The sequence below is a fragment of the Channa argus genome, unplaced genomic scaffold (genome assembly GCF_033026475.1).
Source record: "Channa argus isolate prfri unplaced genomic scaffold, Channa argus male v1.0 Contig014, whole genome shotgun sequence".
NCBI classification, from domain to species: domain Eukaryota; kingdom Metazoa; phylum Chordata; class Actinopteri; order Anabantiformes; family Channidae; genus Channa; species Channa argus.
Window position 1 is genome coordinate 808,480 of NW_027125233.1, and position 23,677 is coordinate 832,156.

General features: G+C 41.9%; 24 pseudogenes; all 24 read left to right on the forward strand.

Moving 5' to 3' along the window:
- Nucleotides 1–486: 486 nt before the first annotated feature.
- On the forward strand, nucleotides 487–605 carry LOC137112909 (5S ribosomal RNA; annotated as a pseudogene).
- Nucleotides 606–1,462: 857 nt separating this feature from the next.
- Nucleotides 1,463–1,581, forward strand: LOC137113146 (5S ribosomal RNA; annotated as a pseudogene).
- Nucleotides 1,582–2,438: 857 nt separating this feature from the next.
- On the forward strand, nucleotides 2,439–2,557 carry LOC137112910 (5S ribosomal RNA; annotated as a pseudogene).
- Nucleotides 2,558–3,414: 857 nt separating this feature from the next.
- On the forward strand, nucleotides 3,415–3,533 carry LOC137112918 (5S ribosomal RNA; annotated as a pseudogene).
- Nucleotides 3,534–4,390: 857 nt separating this feature from the next.
- LOC137112911 (5S ribosomal RNA) lies at nucleotides 4,391–4,509 on the forward strand (annotated as a pseudogene).
- An 868-nt stretch (nucleotides 4,510–5,377) lies between these two features.
- LOC137112913 (5S ribosomal RNA) lies at nucleotides 5,378–5,496 on the forward strand (annotated as a pseudogene).
- Nucleotides 5,497–6,363: 867 nt separating this feature from the next.
- LOC137112914 (5S ribosomal RNA) lies at nucleotides 6,364–6,482 on the forward strand (annotated as a pseudogene).
- An 867-nt stretch (nucleotides 6,483–7,349) lies between these two features.
- Nucleotides 7,350–7,468, forward strand: LOC137113147 (5S ribosomal RNA; annotated as a pseudogene).
- Nucleotides 7,469–8,325: 857 nt separating this feature from the next.
- Nucleotides 8,326–8,444, forward strand: LOC137112915 (5S ribosomal RNA; annotated as a pseudogene).
- Nucleotides 8,445–9,312: 868 nt separating this feature from the next.
- On the forward strand, nucleotides 9,313–9,431 carry LOC137112916 (5S ribosomal RNA; annotated as a pseudogene).
- Nucleotides 9,432–10,298: 867 nt separating this feature from the next.
- LOC137113148 (5S ribosomal RNA) lies at nucleotides 10,299–10,417 on the forward strand (annotated as a pseudogene).
- An 857-nt stretch (nucleotides 10,418–11,274) lies between these two features.
- On the forward strand, nucleotides 11,275–11,393 carry LOC137112917 (5S ribosomal RNA; annotated as a pseudogene).
- An 868-nt stretch (nucleotides 11,394–12,261) lies between these two features.
- Nucleotides 12,262–12,380, forward strand: LOC137112919 (5S ribosomal RNA; annotated as a pseudogene).
- Nucleotides 12,381–13,237: 857 nt separating this feature from the next.
- LOC137112920 (5S ribosomal RNA) lies at nucleotides 13,238–13,356 on the forward strand (annotated as a pseudogene).
- Nucleotides 13,357–14,224: 868 nt separating this feature from the next.
- LOC137112921 (5S ribosomal RNA) lies at nucleotides 14,225–14,343 on the forward strand (annotated as a pseudogene).
- An 867-nt stretch (nucleotides 14,344–15,210) lies between these two features.
- LOC137113149 (5S ribosomal RNA) lies at nucleotides 15,211–15,329 on the forward strand (annotated as a pseudogene).
- Nucleotides 15,330–16,186: 857 nt separating this feature from the next.
- Nucleotides 16,187–16,305, forward strand: LOC137112922 (5S ribosomal RNA; annotated as a pseudogene).
- An 868-nt stretch (nucleotides 16,306–17,173) lies between these two features.
- Nucleotides 17,174–17,292, forward strand: LOC137112923 (5S ribosomal RNA; annotated as a pseudogene).
- An 867-nt stretch (nucleotides 17,293–18,159) lies between these two features.
- On the forward strand, nucleotides 18,160–18,278 carry LOC137112924 (5S ribosomal RNA; annotated as a pseudogene).
- An 867-nt stretch (nucleotides 18,279–19,145) lies between these two features.
- On the forward strand, nucleotides 19,146–19,264 carry LOC137112925 (5S ribosomal RNA; annotated as a pseudogene).
- An 857-nt stretch (nucleotides 19,265–20,121) lies between these two features.
- Nucleotides 20,122–20,240, forward strand: LOC137113150 (5S ribosomal RNA; annotated as a pseudogene).
- An 857-nt stretch (nucleotides 20,241–21,097) lies between these two features.
- LOC137113151 (5S ribosomal RNA) lies at nucleotides 21,098–21,216 on the forward strand (annotated as a pseudogene).
- An 857-nt stretch (nucleotides 21,217–22,073) lies between these two features.
- LOC137113152 (5S ribosomal RNA) lies at nucleotides 22,074–22,192 on the forward strand (annotated as a pseudogene).
- An 857-nt stretch (nucleotides 22,193–23,049) lies between these two features.
- On the forward strand, nucleotides 23,050–23,168 carry LOC137113154 (5S ribosomal RNA; annotated as a pseudogene).
- The last annotated feature ends 509 nt before the right edge of the window (nucleotides 23,169–23,677 follow it).

Below are 23,677 nucleotides of genomic sequence, written 5' to 3' on the forward strand. Positions count from 1 at the left end.
TGCCGTGGTTTTGTTTATAAATTGTATATTTTGTAATTCGTATTAAATCTGTAGGGGTGAACAGCCATTTTCTTTTGATTGTTTTCTCTTGTTTTCACATTAGGGAGTTAGGGTTAGCGACTGTCTTTTGGTTTGTTTATTTCTATCAGGCTAGCTAGCACTTTCTGTGGGAAATGGCTTATTTTGTTTATTATGTTGGCCTTGGTTCGCCCTGAGTTGTAGTGTCATGTTTTGTTTGACACTTTCTTTCGTTTAAAATAAATATCATTCTGTTGGAACATCTCGATCCTGGATTTTGGTTTGGGGATCGGAGAGGGAACATGCTAATTTATCTTTGTATGTTGCACCCTGACCCCCTGGACAGGGGCGTAACAGACCAGTACAGTTATAGTACTTTGTACTTTGCCACATTTATCTTCTTCTTAGCAAGTGTCATGCATTCTGCTTCTCCAGCGTTTTTAAGAGCTGTTGATGATGTCAAATGCAGCTTACGGCCACACCGCTCTCTAAGCGCCCGATCTCGTCCGATCTCGGCAGCCAAATAGAGCCGGGCCTGGTTAGTACTTGGTAGGAAGACCGCCTGGGAATACCAGGTGCTGTAAGCTTTTTTGCTTGGGTTTACGGGCAGCACAAGCTGGTGTTACTGCCTATTTATTCATAGAAATTGTTCTATATTTTCATCAAATTTTGTTCTTTCATTGCTGTTTTGCTACTTTATTGGTTTTTCAACCATCGTGCTTCATTACTAGTAGACCATGTTACGGTCCTGGCCATATGTGTTGTTTTTATTTTCTCGTTCTTATAGGTGCCCTGCCTGATTGGCCGGATTGAGGGGCAGTACAGGAAGCTGATTGGTCCATCCTACACTTCCTGGAGTTTTAAAAGTACGGTTCCCAACAGCTAGCGAGGCTCTTTCTGGCAGCAGCACCTGTTTGCTGTTCTTGGTTTCCAAACCTTATTTAGCATTTTTGAATTGTTAGGTTTTGTGCCGTGGTTTTGTTTATAAATTGTATATTTTGTAAATAGTATTAAATCTGTAGGGGTGAACAGCCATTTTTTTTGGACTGTTTTCACATTAGGGAGTTAGGGTTAGCGACTGTCTTTTGGTTTGTTTATTTCTATCAGGCTAGCTAGCACTTTCTGTGGGAAATGGCTTATTTTGTTTATTATGTTGGCCTTGGTTCGCCCTGAGTTGTAGTGTCATGTTTTGTTTGACACTTTCTTTCGTTTAAAATAAATATCATTCTGTTGGAACATCTCGATCCTGGATTTTGGTTTGGGGATCGGAGAGGGAACATGCTAATTTATCTTTGTATGTTGCACCCTGACCCCCTGGACAGGGGCGTAACAGACCAGTACAGTTATAGTACTTTGTACTTTGCCACATTTGTCTTCTTCTTAGCAAGTGTCATGCATTCTGCTTCTCCAGTGTTTTTAAGAGCTGTTGATGATGTCAAATGCAGCTTACGGCCACACCGCTCTCTAAGCGCCCGATCTCGTCCGATCTCGGCAGCCAAATAGAGCCGGGCCTGGTTAGTACTTGGTAGGAAGACCGCCTGGGAATACCAGGTGTTGTAAGCTTTTTTGCTTGGGTTTACGGGCAGCACAAGCTGGTGTTACTGCCTATTTATTCATAGAAATTGTTCTATATTTTCATCAAATTTTGTTCTTTCATTGCTGTTTTGCTACTTTATTGGTTTTTCAACCATCGTGCTTCATTACTAGTAGACCATGTTAGGGTCCTGGCCATATGTGTTGTTTTTGATTTGTTGTTCTTATAGGTGCCCTGCCTGATTGGCCGGATTGGGGGGCAGTACAGGAAGCTGATTGGTCCATCCTACACTTCCTGGAGTTTTAAAAGTACGGTTCCCAACAGCTAGCGAGGCTCTTTCTGGCAGCAGCACCTGTTTGCTGTTCTTGGTTTCCAAACCTTATTTAGCATTTTTGAATTGTTAGGTTTTGTGCCGTGGTTTTGTTTATAAATTGTATATTTTGTAAATAGTATTAAATCTGTAGGGGTGAACAGCCATTTTCTTTGGACTGTTTTCACATTAGGGAGTTAGGGTTAGCGACTGTCTTTTGGTTTGTTTATTTCTATCAGGCTAGCTAGCACTTTCTGTGGGAAATGGCTTATTTTGTTTATTATGTTGGCCTTGGTTCGCCCTGAGTTGTAGTGTCATGTTTTGTTTGACACTTTCTTTCGTTTAAAATAAATATCATTCTGTTGGAACATCTCGATCCTGGATTTTGGTTTGGGGATCGGAGAGGGAACATGCTAATTTATCTTTGTATGTTGCACCCTGACCCCCTGGACAGGGACGTAACAGACCAGTACAGTTATAGTACTTTGTACTTTGCCACATTTATCTTCTTCTTAGCAAGTGTCATGCATTCTGCTTCTCCAGCGTTTTTAAGAGCTGTTGATGATGTCAAATGCAGCTTACGGCCACACCGCTCTCTAAGCGCCCGATCTCGTCCGATCTCGGCAGCCAAATAGAGCCGGGCCTGGTTAGTACTTGGTAGGAAGACCGCCTGGGAATACCAGGTGCTGTAAGCTTTTTTGCTTGGGTTTACGGGCAGCACAAGCTGGTGTTACTGCCTATTTATTCATAGAAATTGTTCTTTATTTTCATCAAATTTTGTTCTTTCATTGCTGTTTTGCTACTTTATTGGTTTTTCAACCATCGTGCTTCATTACTAGTAGACCATGTTACGGTCCTGGCCATATGTGTTGTTTTTATTTTGTTGTTCTTATAGGTGCCCTGCCTGATTGGCCGGATTGGGGGGCAGTACAGGAAGCTGATTGGTCCATCCTACACTTCCTGGAGTTTTAAAAGTACGGTTCCCAACAGCTAGCGAGGCTCTTTCTGGCAGCAGCACCTGTTTGCTGTTCTTGGTTTCCAAACTTTATTTAGCATTTTTGAATTGTTAGGTTTTATGCCGTGGTTTTGTTTATAAATTGTATATTTTGTAAATAGTATTAAATCTGTAGGGGTGAACAGCCATTTTCTTTGGACTGTTTTCACATTAGGGAGTTAGGGTTAGCGACTGTGTTTTGGTTTGTTTATTTCTATCAGGCTAGCTAGCACTTTCTGTGGGAAATGGCTTATTTTGTTTATTATGTTGGCCTTGGTTCGCCCTGAGTTGTAGTGTCATGTTTTGTTTGACACTTTCTTTCGTTTAAAATAAATATCATTCTGTTGGAACATCTCGATCCTGGATTTTGGTTTGGGGATCGGAGAGGGAACATGCTAATTTATCTTTGTATGTTGCACCCTGACCCCCTGGACAGGGGCGTAACAGACCAGTACAGTTATAGTACTTTGTACTTTGCCACATTTATCTTCTTCTTAGCAAGTGTCATGCATTCTGCTTCTCCAGCGTTTTTAAGAGCTGTTGATGATGTCAAATGCAGCTTACGGCCACACCGCTCTCTAAGCGCCCGATCTCGTCCGATCTCGGCAGCCAAATAGAGCCGGGCCTGGTTAGTACTTGGTAGGAAGACCACCTGGGAATACCAGGTGCTGTAAGCTTTTTTGCTTGGGTTTACGGGCAGCACAAGCTGGTGTTACTGCCTATTTATTCATAGAAATTGTTCTATATTTTCATCAAATTTTGTTCTTTCATTGCTGTTTTGCTACTTTATTGGTTTGTCAACCATCGTGCTTCATTACTAGTAGACCATGTTACGGTCCTGGCCATATGTGTTGTTTTTATTTTCTCGTTCTTATAGGTGCCCTGCCTGATTGGCCGGATTGGGGGGCAGTACAGGAAGCTGATTGGTCCATCCTACACTTCCTGGAGTTTTAAAAGTACGGTTCCCAACAGCTAGCGAGGCTCTTTCTGGCAGCAGCACCTGTTTGCTGTTCTTGGTTTCCAAACTTTATTTAGCATTTTTGAATTGTTAGGTTTTATGCCGTGGTTTTGTTTATAAATTGTATATTTTGTAAATAGTATTAAATCTGTAGGGGTGAACTGCCATTTTCTTTGGATTGTTTTCACATTTGGGAGTTAGGGTTAGCGACTGTCTTTTGGTTTGTTTATTTCTATCAGGCTAGCTAGCACTTTCTGTGGGAAATGGCTTATTTTGTTTATTATGTTGGCCTTGGTTCGCCCTGAGTTGTAGTGTCATGTTTTGTTTGACACTTTCTTTCGTTTAAAATAAATATCATTCTGTTGGAACATCTCGATCCTGGATTTTGGTTTGGGGATCGGAGAGGGAACATGCTAATTTATCTTTGTATGTTGCACCCTGACCCCCTGGACAGGGGCGTAACAGACCAGTACAGTTATAGTACTTTGTACTTTGCCACATTTATCTTCTTCTTAGCAAGTGTCATGCATTCTGCTTCTCCAGCGTTTTTAAGAGCTGTTGATGATGTCAAATGCAGCTTACGGCCACACCGCTCTCTAAGCGCCCGATCTCGTCCGATCTCGGCAGCCAAATAGAGCCGGGCCTGGTTAGTACTTGGTAGGAAGACCGCCTGGGAATACCAGGTGCTGTAAGCTTTTTTGCTTGGGTTTACGGGCAGCACAAGCTGGTGTTACTGCCAATTTATTCATAGAAATTGTTCTATATTTTCATCAAATTTTGTTCTTTCATTGCTGTTTTGCTACTTTATTGGTTTTTAAAACCATCGTGCTTCATTACTAGTAGACCATGTTACGGTCCTGGCCATATGTGTTGTTTTTATTTTCTCGTTCTTATAGGTGCCCTGCCTGATTGGCCGGATTGAGGGGCAGTACAGGAAGCTGATTGGTCCATCCTACACTTCCTGGAGTTTTAAAAGTACGGTTCCCAACAGCTAGCGAGGCTCTTTCTGGCAGCAGCACCTGTTTGCTGTTCTTGGTTTCCAAACCTTATTTAGCATTTTTGAATTCTTAGGTTTTGTGCCGTGGTTTTGTTTATAAATTGTATATTTTGTAATTCGTATTAAATCTGTAGGGGTGAACAGCCATTTTCTTTTGATTGTTTTCTCTTGTTTTCACATTAGGGAGTTAGGGTTAGCGACTGTCTTTTGGTTTGTTTATTTCTATCAGGCTAGCTAGCACTTTCTGTGGGAAATGGCTTATTTTGTTTATTATGTTGGCCTTGGTTCGCCCTGAGTTGTAGTGTCATGTTTTGTTTGACACTTTCTTTCGTTTAAAATAAATATCATTCTGTTGGAACATCTCGATCCTGGATTTTGGTTTGGGGATCGGAGAGGGAACATGCTAATTTATCTTTGTATGTTGCACCCTGACCCCCTGGACAGGGGCGTAACAGACCAGTACAGTTATAGTACTTTGTACTTTGCCACATTTATCTTCTTCTTAGCAAGTGTCATGCATTCTGCTTCTCCAGCGTTTTTAAGAGCTGTTGATGATGTCAAATGCAGCTTACGGCCACACCGCTCTCTAAGCGCCCGATCTCGTCCGATCTCGGCAGCCAAATAGAGCCGGGCCTGGTTAGTACTTGGTAGGAAGACCGCCTGGGAATACCAGGTGCTGTAAGCTTTTTTGCTTGGGTTTACGGGCAGCACAAGCTGGTGTTACTGCCTATTTATTCATAGAAATTGTTCTATATTTTCATCAAATTTTGTTCTTTCATTGCTGTTTTGCTACTTTATTGGTTTTTCAACCATCGTGCTTCATTACTAGTAGACCATGTTACGGTCCTGGCCATATGTGTTGTTTTTGATTTGTTGTTCTTATAGGTGCCCTGCCTGATTGGCCGGATTGGGGGGCAGTACAGGAAGCTGATTGGTCCATCCTACACTTCCTGGAGTTTTAAAAGTACGGTTCCCAACAGCTAGCGAGGCTCTTTCTGGCAGCAGCACCTGTTTGCTGTTCTTGGTTTCCAAACCTTATTTAGCATTTTTGAATTGTTAGGTTTTGTGCCGTGGTTTTGTTTATAAATTGTATATTTTGTAATTCGTATTAAATCTGTAGGGGTGAACAGCCATTTTCTTTTGATTGTTTTCTCTTGTTTTCACATTAGGGAGTTAGGGTTAGCGACTGTCTTTTGGATTGTTTATTTCTATCAGGCTAGCTAGCACTTTCTGTGGGAAATGGCTTATTTTGTTTATTATGTTGGCCTTGGTTTGCCCTGAGTTGTAGTGTCATGTTTTGTTTGACACTTTCTTTCGTTTAAAATAAATATTATTCTGTTGGAACATCTCGATACTGGAGTTTGGTTTGGGGATCGGAGAGGGAACATGCTAATTTATCTTTGTATGTTGCACCCTGACCCCCTGGACAGGGGCGTAACAGACCAGTACAGTTATAGTACTTTGTACTTTGCCACATTTATCTTCTTCTTAGCAAGTGTCATGCATTCTGCTTCTCCAGCGTTTTTAAGAGCTGTTGATGATGTCAAATGCAGCTTACGGCCACACCGCTCTCTAAGCGCCCGATCTCGTCCGATCTCGGCAGCCAAATAGAGCCGGGCCTGGTTAGTACTTGGTAGGAAGACCGCCTGGGAATACCAGGTGCTGTAAGCTTTTTTGCTTGGGTTTACGGGCAGCACAAGCTGGTGTTACTGCCTATTTATTCATAGAAATTGTTCTATATTTTCATCAAATTTTGTTCTTTCATTGCTGTTTTGCTACTTTATTGGTTTTTCAACGATCGTGCTTCATTACTAGTAGACCATGTTACGGTCCTGGCCATATGTGTTGTTTTTATTTTCTCGTTCTTATAGGTGCCCTGCCTGATTGGCCGGATTGAGGGGCAGTACAGGAAGCTGATTGGTCCATCCTACACTTCCTGGAGTTTTAAAAGTACGGTTCCCAACAGCTAGCGAGGCTCTTTCTGGCAGCAGCACCTGTTTGCTGTTCTTGGTTTCCAAACCTTATTTAGCATTTTTGAATTCTTAGGTTTTGTGCCGTGGTTTTGTTTATAAATTGTATATTTTGTAATTCGTATTAAATCTGTAGGGGTGAACAGCCATTTTCTTTTGATTGTTTTCTCTTGTTTTCACATTAGGGAGTTAGGGTTAGCGACTGTCTTTTGGTTTGTTTATTTCTATCAGGCTAGCTAGCACTTTCTGTGGGAAATGGCTTATTTTGTTTATTATGTTGGCCTTGGTTCGCCCTGAGTTGTAGTGTCATGTTTTGTTTGACACTTTCTTTCGTTTAAAATAAATATCATTCTGTTGGAACATCTCGATCCTGGATTTTGGTTTGGGGATCGGAGAGGGAACATGCTAATTTATCTTTGTATGTTGCACCCTGACCCCCTGGACAGGGGCGTAACAGACCAGTACAGTTATAGTACTTTGTACTTTGCCACATTTATCTTCTTCTTAGCAAGTGTCATGCATTCTGCTTCTCCAGCGTTTTTAAGAGCTGTTGATGATGTCAAATGCAGCTTACGGCCACACCGCTCTCTAAGCGCCCGATCTCGTCCGATCTCGGCAGCCAAATAGAGCCGGGCCTGGTTAGTACTTGGTAGGAAGACCGCCTGGGAATACCAGGTGTTGTAAGCTTTTTTGCTTGGGTTTACGGGCAGCACAAGCTGGTGTTACTGCCTATTTATTCATAGAAATTGTTCTATATTTTCATCAAATTTTGTTCTTTCATTGCTGTTTTGCTACTTTATTGGTTTTTCAACCATCGTGCTTCATTACTAGTAGACCATGTTAGGGTCCTGGCCATATGTGTTGTTTTTGATTTGTTGTTCTTATAGGTGCCCTGCCTGATTGGCCGGATTGGGGGGCAGTACAGGAAGCTGATTGGTCCATCCTACACTTCCTGGAGTTTTAAAAGTACGGTTCCCAACAGCTAGCGAGGCTCTTTCTGGCAGCAGCACCTGTTTGCTGTTCTTGGTTTCCAAACCTTATTTAGCATTTTTGAATTGTTAGGTTTTGTGCCGTGGTTTTGTTTATAAATTGTATATTTTGTAAATAGTATTAAATCTGTAGGGGTGAACAGCCATTTTCTTTGGACTGTTTTCACATTAGGGAGTTAGGGTTAGCGACTGTCTTTTGGTTTGTTTATTTCTATCAGGCTAGCTAGCACTTTCTGTGGGAAATGGCTTATTTTGTTTATTATGTTGGCCTTGGTTCGCCCTGAGTTGTAGTGTCATGTTTTGTTTGACACTTTCTTTCGTTTAAAATAAATATCATTCTGTTGGAACATCTCGATCCTGGATTTTGGTTTGGGGATCGGAGAGGGAACATGCTAATTTATCTTTGTATGTTGCACCCTGACCCCCTGGACAGGGGCGTAACAGACCAGTACAGTTATAGTACTTTGTACTTTGCCACATTTATCTTCTTCTTAGCAAGTGTCATGCATTCTGCTTCTCCAGCGTTTTTAAGAGCTGTTGATGATGTCAAATGCAGCTTACGGCCACACCGCTCTCTAAGCGCCCGATCTCGTCCGATCTCGGCAGCCAAATAGAGCCGGGCCTGGTTAGTACTTGGTAGGAAGACCGCCTGGGAATACCAGGTGCTGTAAGCTTTTTTGCTTGGGTTTACGGGCAGCACAAGCTGGTGTTACTGCCAATTTATTCATAGAAATTGTTCTATATTTTCATCAAATTTTGTTCTTTCATTGCTGTTTTGCTACTTTATTGGTTTTTAAAACCATCGTGCTTCATTACTAGTAGACCATGTTACGGTCCTGGCCATATGTGTTGTTTTTATTTTCTCGTTCTTATAGGTGCCCTGCCTGATTGGCCGGATTGAGGGGCAGTACAGGAAGCTGATTGGTCCATCCTACACTTCCTGGAGTTTTAAAAGTACGGTTCCCAACAGCTAGCGAGGCTCTTTCTGGCAGCAGCACCTGTTTGCTGTTCTTGGTTTCCAAACCTTATTTAGCATTTTTGAATTCTTAGGTTTTGTGCCGTGGTTTTGTTTATAAATTGTATATTTTGTAATTCGTATTAAATCTGTAGGGGTGAACAGCCATTTTCTTTTGATTGTTTTCTCTTGTTTTCACATTAGGGAGTTAGGGTTAGCGACTGTCTTTTGGTTTGTTTATTTCTATCAGGCTAGCTAGCACTTTCTGTGGGAAATGGCTTATTTTGTTTATTATGTTGGCCTTGGTTCGCCCTGAGTTGTAGTGTCATGTTTTGTTTGACACTTTCTTTCGTTTAAAATAAATGTCATTCTGTTGGAACATCTCGATCCTGGATTTTGGTTTGGGGATCGGAGAGGGAACATGCTAATTTATCTTTGTATGTTGCACCCTGACCCCCTGGACAGGGGCGTAACAGACCAGTACAGTTATAGTACTCTGTACTTTGCCACATTTATCTTCTTCTTAGCAAGTGTCATGCATTCTGCTTCTCCAGCGTTTTTAAGAGCTGTTGATGATGTCAAATGCAGCTTACGGCCACACCGCTCTCTAAGCGCCCGATCTCGTCCGATCTCGGCAGCCAAATAGAGCCGGGCCTGGTTAGTACTTGGTAGGAAGACCGCCTGGGAATACCAGGTGCTGTAAGCTTTTTTGCTTGGGTTTACGGGCAGCACAAGCTGGTGTTACTGCCTATTTATTCATAGAAATTGTTCTATATTTTCATCAAATTTTGTTCTTTCATTGCTGTTTTGCTACTTTATTGGTTTTTCAACCATCGTGCTTCATTACTAGTAGACCATGTTACGGTCCTGGCCATATGTGTTGTTTTTGATTTGTTGTTCTTATAGGTGCCCTGCCTGATTGGCCGGATTGGGGGGCAGTACAGGAAGCTGATTGGTCCATCCTACACTTCCTGGAGTTTTAAAAGTACGGTTCCCAACAGCTAGCGAGGCTCTTTCTGGCAGCAGCACCTGTTTGCTGTTCTTGGTTTCCAAACCTTATTTAGCATTTTTGAATTGTTAGGTTTTGTGCCGTGGTTTTGTTTATAAATTGTATATTTTGTAATTCGTATTAAATCTGTAGGGGTGAACAGCCATTTTCTTTTGATTGTTTTCTCTTGTTTTCACATTAGGGAGTTAGGGTTAGCGACTGTCTTTTGGTTTGTTTATTTCTATCAGGCTAGCTAGCACTTTCTGTGGGAAATGGCTTATTTTGTTTATTATGTTGGCCTTGGTTCGCCCTGAGTTGTAGTGTCATGTTTTGTTTGACACTTTCTTTCGTTTAAAATAAATATCATTCTGTTGGAACATCTCGATCCTGGATTTTGGTTTGGGGATCGGAGAGGGAACATGCTAATTTATCTTTGTATGTTGCACCCTGACCCCCTGGACAGGGGCGTAACAGACCAGTACAGTTATAGTACTTTGTACTTTGCCACATTTATCTTCTTCTTAGCAAGTGTCATGCATTCTGCTTCTCCAGCGTTTTTAAGAGCTGTTGATGATGTCAAATGCAGCTTACGGCCACACCGCTCTCTAAGCGCCCGATCTCGTCCGATCTCGGCAGCCAAATAGAGCCGGGCCTGGTTAGTACTTGGTAGGAAGACCGCCTGGGAATACCAGGTGTTGTAAGCTTTTTTGCTTGGGTTTACGGGCAGCACAAGCTGGTGTTACTGCCTATTTATTCATAGAAATTGTTCTATATTTTCATCAAATTTTGTTCTTTCATTGCTGTTTTGCTACTTTATTGGTTTTTCAACCATCGTGCTTCATTACTAGTAGACCATGTTAGGGTCCTGGCCATATGTGTTGTTTTTGATTTGTTGTTCTTATAGGTGCCCTGCCTGATTGGCCGGATTGGGGGGCAGTACAGGAAGCTGATTGGTCCATCCTACACTTCCTGGAGTTTTAAAAGTACGGTTCCCAACAGCTAGCGAGGCTCTTTCTGGCAGCAGCACCTGTTTGCTGTTCTTGGTTTCCAAACCTTATTTAGCATTTTTGAATTGTTAGGTTTTGTGCCGTGGTTTTGTTTATAAATTGTATATTTTGTAAATAGTATTAAATCTGTAGGGGTGAACAGCCATTTTCTTTGGACTGTTTTCACATTAGGGAGTTAGGGTTAGCGACTGTCTTTTGGTTTGTTTATTTCTATCAGGCTAGCTAGCACTTTCTGTGGGAAATGGCTTATTTTGTTTATTATGTTGGCCTTGGTTCGCCCTGAGTTGTAGTGTCATGTTTTGTTTGACACTTTCTTTCGTTTAAAATAAATATCATTCTGTTGGAACATCTCGATCCTGGATTTTGGTTTGGGGATCGGAGAGGGAACATGCTAATTTATCTTTGTATGTTGCACCCTGACCCCCTGGACAGGGGCGTAACAGACCAGTACAGTTATAGTACTTTGTACTTTGCCACATTTATCTTCTTCTTAGCAAGTGTCATGCATTGTGCTTCTCCAGCGTTTTTAAGAGCTGTTGATGATGTCAAATGCAGCTTACGGCCACACCGCTCTCTAAGCGCCCGATCTCGTCCGATCTCGGCAGCCAAATAGAGCCGGGCCTGGTTAGTACTTGGTAGGAAGACCGCCTGGGAATACCAGGTGCTGTAAGCTTTTTTGCTTGGGTTTACGGGCAGCACAAGCTGGTGTTACTGCCAATTTATTCATAGAAATTGTTCTATATTTTCATCAAATTTTGTTCTTTCATTGCTGTTTTGCTACTTTATTGGTTTTTAAAACCATCGTGCTTCATTACTAGTAGACCATGTTACGGTCCTGGCCATATGTGTTGTTTTTATTTTCTCGTTCTTATAGGTGCCCTGCCTGATTGGCCGGATTGAGGGGCAGTACAGGAAGCTGATTGGTCCATCCTACACTTCCTGGAGTTTTAAAAGTACGGTTCCCAACAGCTAGCGAGGCTCTTTCTGGCAGCAGCACCTGTTTGCTGTTCTTGGTTTCCAAACCTTATTTAGCATTTTTGAATTCTTAGGTTTTGTGCCGTGGTTTTGTTTATAAATTGTATATTTTGTAATTCGTATTAAATCTGTAGGGGTGAACAGCCATTTTCTTTTGATTGTTTTCTCTTGTTTTCACATTAGGGAGTTAGGGTTAGCGACTGTCTTTTGGTTTGTTTATTTCTATCAGGCTAGCTAGCACTTTCTGTGGGAAATGGCTTATTTTGTTTATTATGTTGGCCTTGGTTCGCCCTGAGTTGTAGTGTCATGTTTTGTTTGACACTTTCTTTCGTTTAAAATAAATATCATTCTGTTGGAACATCTCGATCCTGGATTTTGGTTTGGGGATCGGAGAGGGAACATGCTAATTTATCTTTGTATGTTGCACCCTGACCCCCTGGACAGGGGCGTAACAGACCAGTACAGTTATAGTACTCTGTACTTTGCCACATTTATCTTCTTCTTAGCAAGTGTCATGCATTCTGCTTCTCCAGCGTTTTTAAGAGCTGTTGATGATGTCAAATGCAGCTTACGGCCACACCGCTCTCTAAGCGCCCGATCTCGTCCGATCTCGGCAGCCAAATAGAGCCGGGCCTGGTTAGTACTTGGTAGGAAGACCGCCTGGGAATACCAGGTGCTGTAAGCTTTTTTGCTTGGGTTTACGGGCAGCACAAGCTGGTGTTACTGCCTATTTATTCATAGAAATTGTTCTATATTTTCATCAAATTTTGTTCTTTCATTGCTGTTTTGCTACTTTATTGGTTTTTCAACCATCGTGCTTCATTACTAGTAGACCATGTTACGGTCCTGGCCATATGTGTTGTTTTTGATTTGTTGTTCTTATAGGTGCCCTGCCTGATTGGCCGGATTGGGGGGCAGTACAGGAAGCTGATTGGTCCATCCTACACTTCCTGGAGTTTTAAAAGTACGGTTCCCAACAGCTAGCGAGGCTCTTTCTGGCAGCAGCACCTGTTTGCTGTTCTTGGTTTCCAAACCTTATTTAGCATTTTTGAATTGTTAGGTTTTGTGCCGTGGTTTTGTTTATAAATTGTATATTTTGTAAATAGTATTAAATCTGTAGGGGTGAACAGCCATTTTCTTTGGACTGTTTTCACATTAGGGAGTTAGGGTTAGCGACTGTCTTTTGGTTTGTTTATTTCTATCAGGCTAGCTAGCACTTTCTGTGGGAAATGGCTTATTTTGTTTATTATGTTGGCCTTGGTTCGCCCTGAGTTGTAGTGTCATGTTTTGTTTGACACTTTCTTTCGTTTAAAATAAATATCATTCTGTTGGAACATCTCGATCCTGGATTTTGGTTTGGGGATCGGAGAGGGAACATGCTAATTTATCTTTGTATGTTGCACCCTGACCCCCTGGACAGGGGCGTAACAGACCAGTACAGTTATAGTACTTTGTACTTTGCCACATTTATCTTCTTCTTAGCAAGTGTCATGCATTCTGCTTCTCCAGCGTTTTTAAGAGCTGTTGATGATGTCAAATGCAGCTTACGGCCACACCGCTCTCTAAGCGCCCGATCTCGTCCGATCTCGGCAGCCAAATAGAGCCGGGCCTGGTTAGTACTTGGTAGGAAGACCGCCTGGGAATACCAGGTGCTGTAAGCTTTTTTGCTTGGGTTTACGGGCAGCACAAGCTGGTGTTACTGCCAATTTATTCATAGAAATTGTTCTATATTTTCATCAAATTTTGTTCTTTCATTGCTGTTTTGCTACTTTATTGGTTTTTAAAACCATCGTGCTTCATTACTAGTAGACCATGTTACGGTCCTGGCCATATGTGTTGTTTTTATTTTCTCGTTCTTATAGGTGCCCTGCCTGATTGGCCGGATTGAGGGGCAGTACAGGAAGCTGATTGGTCCATCCTACACTTCCTGGAGTTTTAAAAGTACGGTTCCCAACAGCTAGCGAGGCTCTTTCTGGCAGCAGCACCTGTTTGCTGTTCTTGGTTTCCAAACCTTATTTAGCATTTTTGAATTCTTAGGTTTTGTGCCGTGGTTTTGTTTATAAATTGTATATTTTGTAATTCGTATTAAATCTGTAGGGGTGAACAGCCATTTTCTTTTGATTGTTTTCTCTTGTTTTCACATTAGGGAGTTAGGGTTAGCGACTGTCTTTTGGTTTGTTTATTTCTATCAGGCTAGCTAGCACTTTCTGTGGGAAATGGCTTATTTTGTTTATTATGTTGGCCTTGGTTCGCCCTGAGTTGTAGTGTCATGTTTTGTTTGACACTTTCTTTCGTTTAAAATAAATGTCATTCTGTTGGAACATCTCGATCCTGGATTTTGGTTTGGGGATCGGAGAGGGAACATGCTAATTTATCTTTGTATGTTGCACCCTGACCCCCTGGACAGGGGCGTAACAGACCAGTACAGTTATAGTACTCTGTACTTTGCCACATTTATCTTCTTCTTAGCAAGTGTCATGCATTCTGCTTCTCCAGCGTTTTTAAGAGCTGTTGATGATGTCAAATGCAGCTTACGGCCACACCGCTCTCTAAGCGCCCGATCTCGTCCGATCTCGGCAGCCAAATAGAGCCGGGCCTGGTTAGTACTTGGTAGGAAGACCGCCTGGGAATACCAGGTGCTGTAAGCTTTTTTGCTTGGGTTTACGGGCAGCACAAGCTGGTGTTACTGCCTATTTATTCATAGAAATTGTTCTATATTTTCATCAAATTTTGTTCTTTCATTGCTGTTTTGCTACTTTATTGGTTTTTCAACCATCGTGCTTCATTACTAGTAGACCATGTTACGGTCCTGGCCATATGTGTTGTTTTTGATTTGTTGTTCTTATAGGTGCCCTGCCTGATTGGCCGGATTGGGGGGCAGTACAGGAAGCTGATTGGTCCATCCTACACTTCCTGGAGTTTTAAAAGTACGGTTCCCAACAGCTAGCGAGGCTCTTTCTGGCAGCAGCACCTGTTTGCTGTTCTTGGTTTCCAAACCTTATTTAGCATTTTTGAATTGTTAGGTTTTGTGCCGTGGTTTTGTTTATAAATTGTATATTTTGTAATTCGTATTAAATCTGTAGGGGTGAACAGCCATTTTCTTTTGATTGTTTTCTCTTGTTTTCACATTAGGGAGTTAGGGTTAGCGACTGTCTTTTGGTTTGTTTATTTCTATCAGGCTAGCTAGCACTTTCTGTGGGAAATGGCTTATTTTGTTTATTATGTTGGCCTTGGTTCGCCCTGAGTTGTAGTGTCATGTTTTGTTTGACACTTTCTTTCGTTTAAAATAAATATCATTCTGTTGGAACATCTCGATCCTGGATTTTGGTTTGGGGATCGGAGAGGGAACATGCTAATTTATCTTTGTATGTTGCACCCTGACCCCCTGGACAGGGGCGTAACAGACCAGTACAGTTATAGTACTTTGTACTTTGCCACATTTATCTTCTTCTTAGCAAGTGTCATGCATTCTGCTTCTCCAGCGTTTTTAAGAGCTGTTGATGATGTCAAATGCAGCTTACGGCCACACCGCTCTCTAAGCGCCCGATCTCGTCCGATCTCGGCAGCCAAATAGAGCCGGGCCTGGTTAGTACTTGGTAGGAAGACCGCCTGGGAATACCAGGTGTTGTAAGCTTTTTTGCTTGGGTTTACGGGCAGCACAAGCTGGTGTTACTGCCTATTTATTCATAGAAATTGTTCTATATTTTCATCAAATTTTGTTCTTTCATTGCTGTTTTGCTACTTTATTGGTTTTTCAACCATCGTGCTTCATTACTAGTAGACCATGTTAGGGTCCTGGCCATATGTGTTGTTTTTGATTTGTTGTTCTTATAGGTGCCCTGCCTGATTGGCCGGATTGGGGGGCAGTACAGGAAGCTGATTGGTCCATCCTACACTTCCTGGAGTTTTAAAAGTACGGTTCCCAACAGCTAGCGAGGCTCTTTCTGGCAGCAGCACCTGTTTGCTGTTCTTGGTTTCCAAACCTTATTTAGCATTTTTGAATTGTTAGGTTTTGTGCCGTGGTTTTGTTTATAAATTGTATATTTTGTAAATAGTATTAAATCTGTAGGGGTGAACAGCCATTTTCTTTGGACTGTTTTCACATTAGGGAGTTAGGGTTAGCGACTGTCTTTTGGTTTGTTTATTTCTATCAGGCTAGCTAGCACTTTCTGTGGGAAATGGCTTATTTTGTTTATTATGTTGGCCTTGGTTCGCCCTGAGTTGTAGTGTCATGTTTTGTTTGACACTTTCTTTCGTTTAAAATAAATATCATTCTGTTGGAACATCTCGATCCTGGATTTTGGTTTGGGGATCGGAGAGGGAACATGCTAATTTATCTTTGTATGTTGCACCCTGACCCCCTGGACAGGGGCGTAACAGACCAGTACAGTTATAGTACTTTGTACTTTGCCACATTTATCTTCTTCTTAGCAAGTGTCATGCATTGTGCTTCTCCAGCGTTTTTAAGAGCTGTTGATGATGTCAAATGCAGCTTACGGCCACACCGCTCTCTAAGCGCCCGATCTCGTCCGATCTCGGCAGCCAAATAGAGCCGGGCCTGGTTAGTACTTGGTAGGAAGACCGCCTGGGAATACCAGGTGCTGTAAGCTTTTTTGCTTGGGTTTACGGGCAGCACAAGCTGGTGTTACTGCCAATTTATTCATAGAAATTGTTCTATATTTTCATCAAATTTTGTTCTTTCATTGCTGTTTTGCTACTTTATTGGTTTTTAAAACCATCGTGCTTCATTACTAGTAGACCATGTTACGGTCCTGGCCATATGTGTTGTTTTTATTTTCTCGTTCTTATAGGTGCCCTGCCTGATTGGCCGGATTGAGGGGCAGTACAGGAAGCTGATTGGTCCATCCTACACTTCCTGGAGTTTTAAAAGTACGGTTCCCAACAGCTAGCGAGGCTCTTTCTGGCAGCAGCACCTGTTTGCTGTTCTTGGTTTCCAAACCTTATTTAGCATTTTTGAATTCTTAGGTTTTGTGCCGTGGTTTTGTTTATAAATTGTATATTTTGTAATTCGTATTAAATCTGTAGGGGTGAACAGCCATTTTCTTTTGATTGTTTTCTCTTGTTTTCACATTAGGGAGTTAGGGTTAGCGACTGTCTTTTGGTTTGTTTATTTCTATCAGGCTAGCTAGCACTTTCTGTGGGAAATGGCTTATTTTGTTTATTATGTTGGCCTTGGTTCGCCCTGAGTTGTAGTGTCATGTTTTGTTTGACACTTTCTTTCGTTTAAAATAAATATCATTCTGTTGGAACATCTCGATCCTGGATTTTGGTTTGGGGATCGGAGAGGGAACATGCTAATTTATCTTTGTATGTTGCACCCTGACCCCCTGGACAGGGGCGTAACAGACCAGTACAGTTATAGTACTCTGTACTTTGCCACATTTATCTTCTTCTTAGCAAGTGTCATGCATTCTGCTTCTCCAGCGTTTTTAAGAGCTGTTGATGATGTCAAATGCAGCTTACGGCCACACCGCTCTCTAAGCGCCCGATCTCGTCCGATCTCGGCAGCCAAATAGAGCCGGGCCTGGTTAGTACTTGGTAGGAAGACCGCCTGGGAATACCAGGTGCTGTAAGCTTTTTTGCTTGGGTTTACGGGCAGCACAAGCTGGTGTTACTGCCTATTTATTCATAGAAATTGTTCTATATTTTCATCAAATTTTGTTCTTTCATTGCTGTTTTGCTACTTTATTGGTTTTTCAACCATCGTGCTTCATTACTAGTAGACCATGTTACGGTCCTGGCCATATGTGTTGTTTTTGATTTGTTGTTCTTATAGGTGCCCTGCCTGATTGGCCGGATTGGGGGGCAGTACAGGAAGCTGATTGGTCCATCCTACACTTCCTGGAGTTTTAAAAGTACGGTTCCCAACAGCTAGCGAGGCTCTTTCTGGCAGCAGCACCTGTTTGCTGTTCTTGGTTTCCAAACCTTATTTAGCATTTTTGAATTGTTAGGTTTTGTGCCGTGGTTTTGTTTATAAATTGTATATTTTGTAATTCGTATTAAATCTGTAGGGGTGAACAGCCATTTTCTTTTGATTGTTTTCTCTTGTTTTCACATTAGGGAGTTAGGGTTAGCGACTGTCTTTTGGATTGTTTATTTCTATCAGGCTAGCTAGCACTTTCTGTGGGAAATGGCTTATTTTGTTTATTATGTTGGCCTTGGTTTGCCCTGAGTTGTAGTGTCATGTTTTGTTTGACACTTTCTTTCGTTTAAAATAAATATTATTCTGTTGGAACATCTCGATACTGGAGTTTGGTTTGGGGATCGGAGAGGGAACATGCTAATTTATCTTTGTATGTTGCACCCTGACCCCCTGGACAGGGGCGTAACAGACCAGTACAGTTATAGTACTTTGTACTTTGCCACATTTATCTTCTTCTTAGCAAGTGTCATGCATTCTGCTTCTCCAGCGTTTTTAAGAGCTGTTGATGATGTCAAATGCAGCTTACGGCCACACCGCTCTCTAAGCGCCCGATCTCGTCCGATCTCGGCAGCCAAATAGAGCCGGGCCTGGTTAGTACTTGGTAGGAAGACCGCCTGGGAATACCAGGTGCTGTAAGCTTTTTTGCTTGGGTTTACGGGCAGCACAAGCTGGTGTTACTGCCTATTTATTCATAGAAATTGTTCTATATTTTCATCAAATTTTGTTCTTTCATTGCTGTTTTGCTACTTTATTGGTTTTTCAACCATCGTGCTTCATTACTAGTAGACCATGTTACGGTCCTGGCCATATGTGTTGTTTTTATTTTCTCGTTCTTATAGGTGCCCTGCCTGATTGGCCGGATTGAGGGGCAGTACAGGAAGCTGATTGGTCCATCCTACACTTCCTGGAGTTTTAAAAGTACGGTTCCCAACAGCTAGCGAGGCTCTTTCTGGCAGCAGCACCTGTTTGCTGTTCTTGGTTTCCAAACCTTATTTAGCATTTTTGAATTGTTAAGTTTTGTGCCGTGGTTTTGTTTATAAATTGTATATTTTGTAATTCGTATTAAATCTGTAGGGGTGAACAGCCATTTTCTTTTGATTGTTTTCTCTTGTTTTCACATTAGGGAGTTAGGGTTAGCGACTGTCTTTTGGTTTGTTTATTTCTATCAGGCTAGCTAGCACTTTCTGTGGGAAATGGCTTATTTTGTTTATTATGTTGGCCTTGGTTCGCCCTGAGTTGTAGTGTCATGTTTTGTTTGACACTTTCTTTCGTTTAAAATAAATATCATTCTGTTGGAACATCTCGATCCTGGATTTTGGTTTGGGGATCGGAGAGGGAACATGCTAATTTATCTTTGTATGTTGCACCCTGACCCCCTGGACAGGGGCGTAACAGACCAGTACAGTTATAGTACTTTGTACTTTGCCACATTTATCTTCTTCTTAGCAAGTGTCATGCATTCTGCTTCTCCAGCGTTTTTAAGAGCTGTTGATGATGTCAAATGCAGCTTACGGCCACACCGCTCTCTAAGCGCCCGATCTCGTCCGATCTCGGCAGCCAAATAGAGCCGGGCCTGGTTAGTACTTGGTAGGAAGACCGCCTGGGAATACCAGGTGCTGTAAGCTTTTTTGCTTGGGTTTACGGGCAGCACAAGCTGGTGTTACTGCCTATTTATTCATAGAAATTGTTCTATATTTTCATCAAATTTTGTTCTTTCATTGCTGTTTTGCTACTTTATTGGTTTTTCAACCATCGTGCTTCATTACTAGTAGACCATGTTACGGTCCTGGCCATATGTGTTGTTTTTATTTTCTCGTTCTTATAGGTGCCCTGCCTGATTGGCCGGATTGAGGGGCAGTACAGGAAGCTGATTGGTCCATCCTACACTTCCTGGAGTTTTAAAAGTACGGTTCCCAACAGCTAGCGAGGCTCTTTCTGGCAGCAGCACCTGTTTGCTGTTCTTGGTTTCCAAACCTTATTTAGCATTTTTGAATTGTTAGGTTTTGTGCCGTGGTTTTGTTTATAAATTGTATATTTTGTAAATAGTATTAAATCTGTAGGGGTGAACAGCCATTTTTTTTGGACTGTTTTCACATTAGGGAGTTAGGGTTAGCGACTGTCTTTTGGTTTGTTTATTTCTATCAGGCTAGCTAGCACTTTCTGTGGGAAATGGCTTATTTTGTTTATTATGTTGGCCTTGGTTCGCCCTGAGTTGTAGTGTCATGTTTTGTTTGACACTTTCTTTCGTTTAAAATAAATATCATTCTGTTGGAACATCTCGATCCTGGATTTTGGTTTGGGGATCGGAGAGGGAACATGCTAATTTATCTTTGTATGTTGCACCCTGACCCCCTGGACAGGGGCGTAACAGACCAGTACAGTTATAGTACTTTGTACTTTGCCACATTTGTCTTCTTCTTAGCAAGTGTCATGCATTCTGCTTCTCCAGTGTTTTTAAGAGCTGTTGATGATGTCAAATGCAGCTTACGGCCACACCGCTCTCTAAGCGCCCGATCTCGTCCGATCTCGGCAGCCAAATAGAGCCGGGCCTGGTTAGTACTTGGTAGGAAGACCGCCTGGGAATACCAGGTGTTGTAAGCTTTTTTGCTTGGGTTTACGGGCAGCACAAGCTGGTGTTACTGCCTATTTATTCATAGAAATTGTTCTATATTTTCATCAAATTTTGTTCTTTCATTGCTGTTTTGCTACTTTATTGGTTTTTCAACCATCGTGCTTCATTACTAGTAGACCATGTTACGGTCCTGGCCATATGTGTTGTTTTTATTTTCTCGTTCTTATAGGTGCCCTGCCTGATTGGCCGGATTGAGGGGCAGTACAGGAAGCTGATTGGTCCATCCTACACTTCCTGGAGTTTTAAAAGTACGGTTCCCAACAGCTAGCGAGGCTCTTTCTGGCAGCAGCACCTGTTTGCTGTTCTTGGTTTCCAAACCTTATTTAGCATTTTTGAATTGTTAGGTTTTGTGCCGTGGTTTTGTTTATAAATTGTATATTTTGTAAATAGTATTAAATCTGTAGGGGTGAACAGCCATTTTTTTTGGACTGTTTTCACATTAGGGAGTTAGGGTTAGCGACTGTCTTTTGGTTTGTTTATTTCTATCAGGCTAGCTAGCACTTTCTGTGGGAAATGGCTTATTTTGTTTATTATGTTGGCCTTGGTTCGCCCTGAGTTGTAGTGTCATGTTTTGTTTGACACTTTCTTTCGTTTAAAATAAATATCATTCTGTTGGAACATCTCGATCCTGGATTTTGGTTTGGGGATCGGAGAGGGAACATGCTAATTTATCTTTGTATGTTGCACCCTGACCCCCTGGACAGGGGCGTAACAGACCAGTACAGTTATAGTACTTTGTACTTTGCCACATTTGTCTTCTTCTTAGCAAGTGTCATGCATTCTGCTTCTCCAGTGTTTTTAAGAGCTGTTGATGATGTCAAATGCAGCTTACGGCCACACCGCTCTCTAAGCGCCCGATCTCGTCCGATCTCGGCAGCCAAATAGAGCCGGGCCTGGTTAGTACTTGGTAGGAAGACCGCCTGGGAATACCAGGTGTTGTAAGCTTTTTTGCTTGGGTTTACGGGCAGCACAAGCTGGTGTTACTGCCTATTTATTCATAGAAATTGTTCTATATTTTCATCAAATTTTGTTCTTTCATTGCTGTTTTGCTACTTTATTGGTTTTTCAACCATCGTGCTTCATTACTAGTAGACCATGTTACGGTCCTGGCCATATGTGTTGTTTTTATTTTCTCGTTCTTATAGGTGCCCTGCCTGATTGGCCGGATTGAGGGGCAGTACAGGAAGCTGATTGGTCCATCCTACACTTCCTGGAGTTTTAAAAGTACGGTTCCCAACAGCTAGCGAGGCTCTTTCTGGCAGCAGCACCTGTTTGCTGTTCTTGGTTTCCAAACCTTATTTAGCATTTTTGAATTGTTAGGTTTTGTGCCGTGGTTTTGTTTATAAATTGTATATTTTGTAAATAGTATTAAATCTGTAGGGGTGAACAGCCATTTTTTTTGGACTGTTTTCACATTAGGGAGTTAGGGTTAGCGACTGTCTTTTGGTTTGTTTATTTCTATCAGGCTAGCTAGCACTTTCTGTGGGAAATGGCTTATTTTGTTTATTATGTTGGCCTTGGTTCGCCCTGAGTTGTAGTGTCATGTTTTGTTTGACACTTTCTTTCGTTTAAAATAAATATCATTCTGTTGGAACATCTCGATCCTGGATTTTGGTTTGGGGATCGGAGAGGGAACATGCTAATTTATCTTTGTATGTTGCACCCTGACCCCCTGGACAGGGGCGTAACAGACCAGTACAGTTATAGTACTTTGTACTTTGCCACATTTGTCTTCTTCTTAGCAAGTGTCATGCATTCTGCTTCTCCAGTGTTTTTAAGAGCTGTTGATGATGTCAAATGCAGCTTACGGCCACACCGCTCTCTAAGCGCCCGATCTCGTCCGATCTCGGCAGCCAAATAGAGCCGGGCCTGGTTAGTACTTGGTAGGAAGACCGCCTGGGAATACCAGGTGTTGTAAGCTTTTTTGCTTGGGTTTACGGGCAGCACAAGCTGGTGTTACTGCCTATTTATTCATAGAAATTGTTCTATATTTTCATCAAATTTTGTTCTTTCATTGCTGTTTTGCTACTTTATTGGTTTTTCAACCATCGTGCTTCATTACTAGTAGACCATGTTACGGTCCTGGCCATATGTGTTGTTTTTATTTTCTCGTTCTTATAGGTGCCCTGCCTGATTGGCCGGATTGAGGGGCAGTACAGGAAGCTGATTGGTCCATCCTACACTTCCTGGAGTTTTAAAAGTACGGTTCCCAACAGCTAGCGAGGCTCTTTCTGGCAGCAGCACCTGTTTGCTGTTCTTGGTTTCCAAACCTTATTTAGCATTTTTGAATTGTTAGGTTTTGTGCCGTGGTTTTGTTTATAAATTGTATATTTTGTAAATAGTATTAAATCTGTAGGGGTGAACAGCCATTTTTTTTGGACTGTTTTCACATTAGGGAGTTAGGGTTAGCGACTGTCTTTTGGTTTGTTTATTTCTATCAGGCTAGCTAGCACTTTCTGTGGGAAATGGCTTATTTTGTTTATTATGTTGGCCTTGGTTCGCCCTGAGTTGTAGTGTCATGTTTTGTTTGACACTTTCTTTCGTTTAAAATAAATATCATTCTGTTGGAACATCTCGATCCTGGATTTTGGTTTGGGGATCGGAGAGGGAACATGCTAATTTATCTTTGTATGTTGCACCCTGACCCCCTGGACAGGGGCGTAACAGACCAGTACAGTTATAGTACTTTGTACTTTGCCACATTTGTCTTCTTCTTAGCAAGTGTCATGCATTCTGCTTCTCCAGTGTTTTTAAGAGCTGTTGATGATGTCAAATGCAGCTTACGGCCACACCGCTCTCTAAGCGCCCGATCTCGTCCGATCTCGGCAGCCAAATAGAGCCGGGCCTGGTTAGTACTTGGTAGGAAGACCGCCTGGGAATACCAGGTGTTGTAAGCTTTTTTGCTTGGGTTTACGGGCAGCACAAGCTGGTGTTACTGCCTATTTATTCATAGAAATTGTTCTATATTTTCATCAAATTTTGTTCTTTCATTGCTGTTTTGCTACTTTATTGGTTTTTCAACCATCGTGCTTCATTACTAGTAGACCATGTTAGGGTCCTGGCCATATGTGTTGTTTTTGATTTGTTGTTCTTATAGGTGCCCTGCCTGATTGGCCGGATTGGGGGGCAGTACAGGAAGCTGATTGGTCCATCCTACACTTCCTGGAGTTTTAAAAGTACGGTTCCCAACAGCTAGCGAGGCTCTTTCTGGCAGCAGCACCTGTTTGCTGTTCTTGGTTTCCAAACTTTATTTAGCATTTTTGAATTGTTAGGTTTTATGCCGTGGTTTTGTTTATAAATTGTATATTTTGTAAATAGTATTAAATCTGTAGGGGTGAACAGCCATTTTCTTTGGACTGTTTTCACATTAGGGAGTTAGGGTTAGCGACTGTGTTTTGGTTTGTTT